Source organism: Stenella coeruleoalba (genome assembly GCF_951394435.1).
Source record: "Stenella coeruleoalba genome assembly, chromosome: 18".
In the NCBI taxonomy this organism is placed as follows: domain Eukaryota; kingdom Metazoa; phylum Chordata; class Mammalia; order Artiodactyla; family Delphinidae; genus Stenella; species Stenella coeruleoalba.
In genome coordinates this window covers 100975-109775 of record NC_137164.1, presented here as the reverse complement: position 1 = coordinate 109775, position 8801 = coordinate 100975, and the positions used below count along the sequence as shown (strand labels likewise).

Below are 8801 nucleotides of genomic sequence, written 5' to 3'. Positions count from 1 at the left end.
ACTTGGGCCATGCACAGGTGAATGAGCTTCTGCTTGCTTTTCTCTCGTTGCCCACGTGGAGAGCCTAAGATGGGTAGAGGAAAAGGGTCTTTTCCTTCCCTACGTCAGCTGGCTCGTGCTCTCTTCCTGTGGCCCGGTGACTGCTCTCTGCCGTCACCTTCCAGGCCTGGGAGGGGGACTGTGCTGCCTGGACCTTGGGGGTGGGTCTCAGTTCACGAGTCTAACCTGAGCACTCTCACCGCCATCTGTTCTCCTCTAGGAAGGCCCTTTGCCAACACCGGCTGGTGGGACCCACCCTTATTTAAAGCCTATCTTACCCTTCCTGATCCTTACAGACTTCTTTAACTCTCTAGAATCTTTTATTATAACCATGGTTCTTCCTGACCCTTTCGGCCCTGTGTCAAAGGCCGCAATAAACATCTGTGGAGTGACGTTATCCCCAGGTTGTAGCTCATGGAACTGGCTAGAAGATGTTTTCTCAGGATCTACAGGGTCCAGGGCAGAGTCCAGTCTAGAATCCAGGCCTCCAGGGTCCTGACCGGCCTTTCTTTTGTGTGATTCTTCTTTCTGGAGTCCCTGACCCTCCAAGGGCCCCAGGCCTTGTGATTTTATCAGGAGTGTCTAGATTCTTCCCTTCTTTCCTGCAGGAGACTTCAATTATTTGTATACGCTTTCTAGGCACCTTAAATCAGGAAACCAACAGGAGAGAGATTTCTGGGAGGAAGGACCACTGTGGCTTTGGTGGCGGGATCAGAGGGGAGGGCCGGGCAGGGTGAGCTCTGACATTCAGACTCCCTGGGCGGAAATCCCAGCTCCTTCCTGTAACAACATCTCTGAGCCCCAGCTGCCTCACCTTTAAAATAAGCAATCATACGCACTTCACAGGGTTGCTGTGAGGATTAGATAGCAGATAAAGGGCTTATCTCAGTATCAGTAAACACAGCCATCAATGATGTTACCACTTATTGGTAGTAAACAGGGGTGGGGCGGGGATGAAGGGAATTGCAGACCACGGGGTCTGAACAGATGAAGAGAAAGCAAGTCAACATAAGCGGACAAACTATCTCAGCCTCTCCTCGACTTGGAGGAAGGACAGAGACTGTGGGTCTCTACCCAGAGAGAGGTGCGGGCCGTAGGAAGGCAAATCAGAATGAGGGGTGGTATATGAAGTCTGGGATCAGCTGAGTGAACGTGGCCTCGTTCCCATGGGTGGGAACAACCCCAGTGAATGACACGAGCTCTGACGAGGTACTCAAACCAGCAACCGCTCGGCAAACAAGGGAGGCCACGACAATGGGGGTTACCACGGGCAGGGAGCCCTGAAGGCTTGCAGCTGGATTAGAGTGGGTTGAGGCTGTAAATCAGGTGCTGGTTGTAAAAACAAGAATCTTGGTGCCAGGGAGCTTAGGGTGCCGATGCCTGCCCCACCTTGGGCTTCGGTGCTCCTCGTGGGAGGGCAGAGGCTGGGGCTTCAGGAGTGTGTCACTCGCCAGTTGAGGGTCTTGTTGACAGGCGGAGAGAGGCCGTTCGCCAACCCGACCAGATGCCTTGGAAGAACAGACAATCCTGTAACTTTCCTCGAGTTCTGGGCCCAGAAAGGAACAGCGATGGACCAGGACATCATTGCTATATCAACCTGGACAAGTGCGCCGACCTGAGCTTGGGACTCTGTGTCTCCGTGGAGCCTGGCCGCTGACTGCCGGGTGCTCCTGGGGGCCCCAAGCACCTGCCCGGCATCAGTGAAGACCTGACGAGGGTCGTGGCCTCGCTCGTCTGTGCCCGCAGGCTCCTCGGGACTCGTGTGCCGTGGTGGATTCTGCCCTACTGCGCTGGGGGTGCCCAGGTGGGGACTCCTGAGCAGAGGCCTTCTGAGTCCTCCTTTTCTCAGACACGCTGCCCTCAGGCAGGACTTGGGAACCGTGCCCCCCTCCTGAGCTCCCCGTGAGGGGCCAGGTCAGTTAGTGGACTGGGGAGATTGTCTCAGACACACTTCTTGGAGGAGGTACAGAGGCCCCCGGTGGAGCAGGGGCTCACCTCGAACACAGGCCACGCGTCTTGGGTTTCTGACCCGAGTGCGGGGCACCTGCTGAGCATGAGGCCCGGGTGTGTGTGAGCGTGTGGACGTCAGCGCGGTGTAGTGTGTGTGTGTGTGTGTGTGTGTGGTACGTGTGATGTATGTGCACACGTGAGTGTATCTGTGGGCGTGTGTATGTGGCACGAGTGTGTGGTGAATTGGATGTGTGCGTGTAAATGTGCAGGTGTGCGTGACTGTGGCCTGTGTGTACATGCATGTGAGTGCATGTGCGTGTGTGTGCCCGCGCACCAAATGAGTCTCCACAGGGTCGGGCTGATCGCCTGCCCCGCAGTGCTCACCTTTCTCCGGGCCCCAGCTGGTTGCCCATGCGCCTGAGAAAGTGCGGCCGCCAGGGCCTCGATGGCTCGGTCGAGCTCCTCACAGCCCGGGCGGGGGGCGCTGGGGGCGCAGCCTGGGGGAAAGAACACAGAGAACCGCTTCAGACATCCCCTCACCCCACCACAGCCACCCTGCCAGACACTTCACTCCACTTTCGGGAGGCTGGTGTGTGTGCCCCTCGCCTTCGTGCTGTTTCCCTCTCCTCCCAGCACCCGCCCCACCCTCTCTTCCTTTAGGCCGTCACCGCGCCGGGCTGGACACACAGGGACACACCGCGCCGGGCTGGACACACCGGGCTGGACACACACACAGGGACGGGGCCTTGAGGCGTGTGGCCCGCTGCCTTGAGTCTGGATGGCTTCCTCCTTTCTGTACATCTCATTCTGTTTCTTATTGTTTCTAAACTCAGAAATGTCTAAAGATGCGCCCATCTTTTAGTCACGCGTCTCATCTGTCCCCTCTGCGAGCCGGGCTGTGTTTTGTGTTCCCCAGGCCGCCAGGCACACGCTGTGGCCGTGCACCTCCCCGGGCCAGGCAGTGAGTGAGGCTTCCTGGGTTATAGGAGGATTTCGCTAAAGCGTTGATTAACTGCTTTTTTCTTTTTGATTTGCTAAAGCTTCCTCACATATTATTTTTGAAAAATTGTCCCCCACCAAGGAAAAATGGAACCCCCTCCCTTCAGTTGGCAGAAGCATCCAGACTTCTAACCCAGCTCCCGTCAGTGCCCAGGACGAAGACGGCCCCGGCCTGGTCTTAGACAAGCTTCAGAGGAAAGCGTGTTCTCTGTCCTTCTCAGGATCACTTGGCCGGATGTCCCAGACCAGAGATGTACCAACGAGAAGTTTGAGAAGCAGTGGTTTGGAGGCAAGGTCAAGGAAGGCTCTCGACATCATTGCTCAGTCCCCAGGGTTCCACAGGCCACACACTCACACATACACACTCATGCACACCCCCCACACCACTCATACACGCACATGCACGCACACACACGCGCACACGTCCACCACACCACTCATACACGCATACTCACACACACGCATGCACACACACGTGCACACGTCCATCACACCACTCATACACGCACGTGCACACATGCACACACGCACATGTCCACCACACCACTCATACACGCACACTCACACACACGCATGCACACGCATGCACATGTCCATCACACCACTCATACACGCACATGCACACACGCACACATCCACCACACCACTCATACACGCACACGCACACCCCCCCCACTCATACATGCACATGCACGCACGCACACACCTACACACACGCACACCCCCCACACCACTCACACACTCTCACACACACCACACGCTCATGCACACGTGCACACACACATGCAGCTGCCAGGGAGGGTTTCTGGCGCCTCTGACCTGCCCCCTGAGTCCTGTCCCCAGGGCTGGGACCGTGAGGGACTGTTTATGGAAAAAGTAGCACAACTGCCTGGGCCTCAGCCCCCTCACGCTTGCCAGGGAGTGACCTTGACGGAGGAACAGCCTACCTCCCCCAAAGGGCCAGGCAGCTCCGTGGGGGACGGGGGCTGGGCTCGGAGCAGAAGCCTGGCGCTGACTGGTGGGCCCGTGGGCTCTGGTGGGGCACGTTCCTTTGTGCCGTTAGCTAGAGGTGGAGGAGGCGTGTGAGGCATGTGCAACCGGGATCGGGCTTCTGGGCTGGCCCTTCATTCTCTGTGTGAAGCTGGGAGGGCCCTTTAGCCTCTTTAGGCCTCAGTTAACTTATCCATAAAATGGGGATGTGATAATACCACTCACAGGCTTCCTGTGACAGTTGAGTTGGTTAGTTAATGGAGGCAATGCTTGTCCGGTGATTATACAGCACCGAGGGCTGTGGAGGACAGCGCCTGGAGAAGGTAGGGTCCCAGGGCCCCTGTGGCGCCAGGGAGCGGGCACAGGAGGGCTGGGGCAGGCTCCCGTCCTCCGTCAGACCACCATGTGTGCTGGTCTCCCCGTGGGAGCACCTCTTCCCTGGCCCTGTGCCCAGGACCGTCTTCTGCGATCAGGGTGGACGCCGCCTGGTCACCGTCCCCAGTGGGATGACACAAGTGAGATGCAGTTAGGCAGTACCCAGTGCTAGCGCTGCTATCACGGCTTTTCACCTGCTGCCGTGGCCCCGCCCCAGGCACCTGCCTCTCACCTGGAGGACGCTGCCGGGGCTCCCTGGGAGAAGCTGCAGCGTGGCTACCCCACGAGTCCTCGCTCTGCCTAGCGTGCGCTCTGGCCGCGGCTCTGGCCCCCATCTCCGGGTCTCCAGCCCTGCCCAGGCCTGGCCGCTTGGCTTCGTTGAGGCCCTGTAGGAGGTCCTGGAAGAACCAGGGCTGCGTCACCCTCTCGGGTGTGAACGTCCTCCTCGGCTCAGGCCATTTCCAGAAGGGGTGGGTGGCTGTTTCCTGAGCGGGAGAGATGATGGGCCTGGTTGTCTGGGGTTGGGGCTGACCTGGAGCCCCCGGAGCTGCTGGCGGGCACCCCCGTAGAAGGCCAGAGCGTCGCTCCGGTGCCGACTCAGCTGGGCTGCCACGTGCAGGCTCTGGTCCTCAAGCTTGTCGTAGAGCGTCCGGATGCTGAAGTCCTCCAGGGGCTTGGCCGGAAGTGGCTTCCCTGCCGGAAGAGGCCTTGGGACGAGACTGTGGGATGAGCGGGGCCCTGAGCACAGCAGCTTCCCTCCTCCCTGGGGGGGCTTTGCCAGCAAGATGCAGGGGCAGAGGAGGGCGGAGGCCTGCCTGCAGGAAGAGGCCCGCTCAGGGGGAGGGAGGAACGGCTGGGCTCAGGCTGGTTGGAGCAGGGGAAGGGGGAGACCTCGAGACACAGGAGGTGGCTGCAGGGAGACCCTCCTCAGCGTGGGCGTGACGGACCGGGGCCTGCGGCCTCTGCCTGTCCCAGGCTTGACGTCACACCAGATCTGGGCGACGGGCGCTGCCCCCTCGCTCTGCTGAGAGTGGGTCTCCACGTCCCGGACGCCCCGCGAGCCGCCTGAGGAGGCTCCAGGCTGTGCGTGTACCACTGCCCCTTTCCTCCATGAGCTCATCTCCTGTCCCAAGTTCCCACCACGGGCCCGAGCTCCCCTGCGCAGCTCTCGCCCCGTCTGCCCGCTGCTCCGGGGACTCCTGGCTGGCCGGGCTGACAGCTGCTCCCAGTGACCTGTGGCCCACACTGCGCTGGGCAGACGGCCGAGCTGGCAAAGCACTCGTTGGGGCGAGGTGGGGTCCCCTCCTTCAGGCCGAGGGCTGTGGCCAAGGCTGACCCCAGGGGACTGAATTTGGGTGACCCCACGAAGCTGCTGGGCCTGAGCGGGTTCCCTCACATCCGGCAGGAACACCCTTGGCCGAGGGAGGGCCTTAACCCCTCGGCTCGTCCCCCTCACACCCACTCTGCTCTGCTAGAAGGACAGGCCTTCCCCTGTGGGGCCGTCTTGAAGCAAGGAGGACGGAAGGTGGTGTGAGGCCCCCCTGCTGGCCGGGCTCAGCCAGGGCGGCACCTGCAGGACGAGCGTGAGTGTGACGCCGAGTGACCGCCCACCGCCCTTTCCCTGGCCGGGGGGTGAGTACGGGGGGAGGCGAGCCCGTTCACGCTGGAACAGTGATGGGGGCATTCTCGTTCTGAGCAACAAACATGGGCCCGGCCAAGCAGGGCCAGCGCTGCCTCTTTCCTCTCTCCGCGTCCAGGGTGGGGTCTGTCCCCCGAGCGTACCAGCCGTCAGGTGGGAAGGGGGGTGGGAGGGCAGCTTTCCAGAAGACCGACCGTGGCCTCCCACTGTGTCTAGGTCTTCCTCCCCATCTGCCCCGTCACTGCCCCCCACCCCCAACCCAAGGGACCGGTCCTCCGTCTACAAGAACCCTGTCCCACCCCTCTGCGGGAGCCCCGGCCCAGCCCCAGGCTGAATGGAGGCTGCCCTGGGAGTAGAGCGCTGGCCTCAGTCCCGCTCTATGCAGCCCCTCCCTGTGTCCACGGTTCACACTCAGCACAGCCCACCCGCTGGTCACCCATGAGGGGCGACCTGGGGAGGGTGACTGGTTTTGGGCCCGGCCAGTCCTCTGCCCACACCAGGAGGGCGCTGTCGCCACTGTCCAGAGCCCTCAGCGGGGAAGGGGAAGCGGCAACTGGCCTGCAAGCGAGGGGCTCAGGGACTGCAGGGCCAGGCCCGCCTGCGGTTTGGGTGGGTAAGCACACGGGAGGAGGCCTGTGCTCAGCTTCACACGACCAGCAAGACCCCAGGGCTGCTCTCATCCCATGACGACGGCGCCAGTAACCCCCATGTCACTGCCTCCCAGGCCCCTGAGCATCCAACCCACTTCCTGGGGCCCCTGCAACTCTGCAGTTAGGAACCAGCGGAGGTGACGTGAGCTGCGTGAATCCAGGTCAGGGAGCACGACCAGGGCCCTTCCCCGCTCCGCCGACGTCGGAGGTGAGGCAGCCCGGGCAGTGAAGGGTCTTTCCTCCGCCGAGCCCTGCTCCATGCCCCTCTGCACACGCTTCCTGGAGCTGGGGGCCAGGTGGGGATGGGGGAGGTGCAGGTCCCCCAGGTCCTCCTGAGCTCCGAGGCAGTCCCCAGCTCTCCAGGTGCGAAGAGGAGCTGACGGGGCAGGTGAGTCGTCCCATAAAGGGATCCTACAGGGCAGTGCTCATCCCTGCCCTGGCCCCAGCCCTGACCACACGGTGGGGATGGGAGAGCTCTGGCTGCTCTCCGGTCTCACCGCCTGGGGGCGCTGGGCAAGCCACTCACATCCCCTAGAGCCTTGGTCTCTGTCTGTAAAAGGCGGACAGAACAACCCCGGAAAACACCCACTTCTAGGTTTTGTTGTGAGGCTGAGACGGCCGGCACGGACTGTCATAAACCATCAGTGGAAATACCAGCTGCTCTCCAGAGTGTGTACCTGGGGTGCAGTTTGGGGGAGGACAGGTGGGGCTGGTACCTGCACCCTGGGCAGTGGTTTTCCCCGTGGAATCCGCTCCTTCTTCAGAGCCCCAGGGACCAAGGTCTTTAGTGAACGGAAGGCTGCAAAGAAGCACCAGCCTCAGTGCAAGACACACACGCCACAGGAGACACGGGGCCAGAGCCGGGGCGGAAGGGACTCACCAGTCCCCGAGGGGCACACGTTCCGCAGGCACGTGAGGCCCTCGAGCCCTTGCGGGGCAGGCCGGGGCCAGCGAGGAGGGTCTTAGCACAAGGCCCAGGCCCGTCAGCAGCACGGTTGCCAAGCCAACAGCCAGCAGCACCCCTGAAAGGTGGGGGAGAGGGGTGGGCCCGTGAGACCGCGCAGTTCCCTGCTTCCTCTTCCCACTGTCTCTGGGCTTTAGCGCCTCACAGCTCCCTGCAAAACAGCCCTTGTTCCTGCCTGGGCGCTTAACCCTGTCAGGGCTCTGACGGGAGGTTTTCCTCCACCCTGCACCCTCTGGGGGAGCTCTCCTGGGACGTTGCTGCTCTGCCCTCCTCTGGCCACCCAGGGCCAGGCCCGGGCCCCATGCCCAGGCGGGCTGCCTCCCCTCCGCCCACCTGGGCAGGCCCAGCCTGGAGCTCGGCGCAGACGGCCAGCTCACGAAGATGGAGGGAAGAAGGCGGAAGACCCACAGAGGAGGCTAGAACAGGTGTGTCCGGATGCCTCCACTCAGGGGCCCCGCTCACCAGGGTGGGCCCCAGAGCCGAAGGGAGCAGGGAGGGTGAGACAGACAACCCCAGTCACGGAGATTCAGTGTCCTTTGCCCGGCAAAGGCAGCCCCGGTTCAAGGACAAGCTTGTCCTCGTCTCTGCGGGGCTATGCCCAGCGTCACAGGCTGAGCCCGGCCCTCCCACGGCCCCTCCGTGTCCCGGCTCCTCTGCGTGCTCTGCGGTCAGCACCTGAGATGGCCGCCCAGTCGGGGCCCAGGTTTGGCACCCGGTGCCTGAGGACGCCGTGCCTGGCGAGCTGTTAGGGTGACGAGGGCTGCACGGGGGACAGGCCCGGGTCGCAGGCCACCCCCTCCTCCTTCACCAGCACCACGGCGATGCTCTCAGGCAGCCCGTTGTCCCGAAACACGTACGTGCCCGGATCTAGAAACTGGTGAGCAAACCTGGGGGGCGAAGGGCCAGAATGTGAGCAGGTCTGGGGGCCACGAGCCGTGCACAGGAATAACGAGGTCCAGGGAAGCCGCCCGTGACCCCCTCCCACGTGGTCTGCGGCCCCCCGCCCTCACTCGTCCCTCCTGTCGCCCATCCCTGAGGAGGCTGTGACCTACACTCGAGGCGCCAGTCAGCCCAGCTACGGTCACCTGGAGAAGCTGAGGTGAGTCTCCCGCACCAGGTGGCCGAGGTGCCTGAAGGCCCTGAAGTCCCAGTTGCTGTTGAGCAGGTGCTGCTCCTGGTACACGGGGAAGTGACT

At 62.2% G+C, this 8801-nt stretch overlaps 1 long non-coding RNA gene across 1 annotated transcript; it reads left to right on the top strand.

Annotated features, from left to right (window-relative positions):
- The first annotated feature begins 4072 nt into the window (after positions 1–4072).
- On the top strand, positions 4073–8569 carry LOC307176802. The gene is made up of 4 exons (XR_013824896.1): positions 4073–4301; positions 5829–5985; positions 6717–8031; positions 8382–8569. It is a non-coding gene; the product is annotated as an uncharacterized lncRNA (long non-coding RNA).
- Positions 8570–8801: the final 232 nt, after the last annotated feature.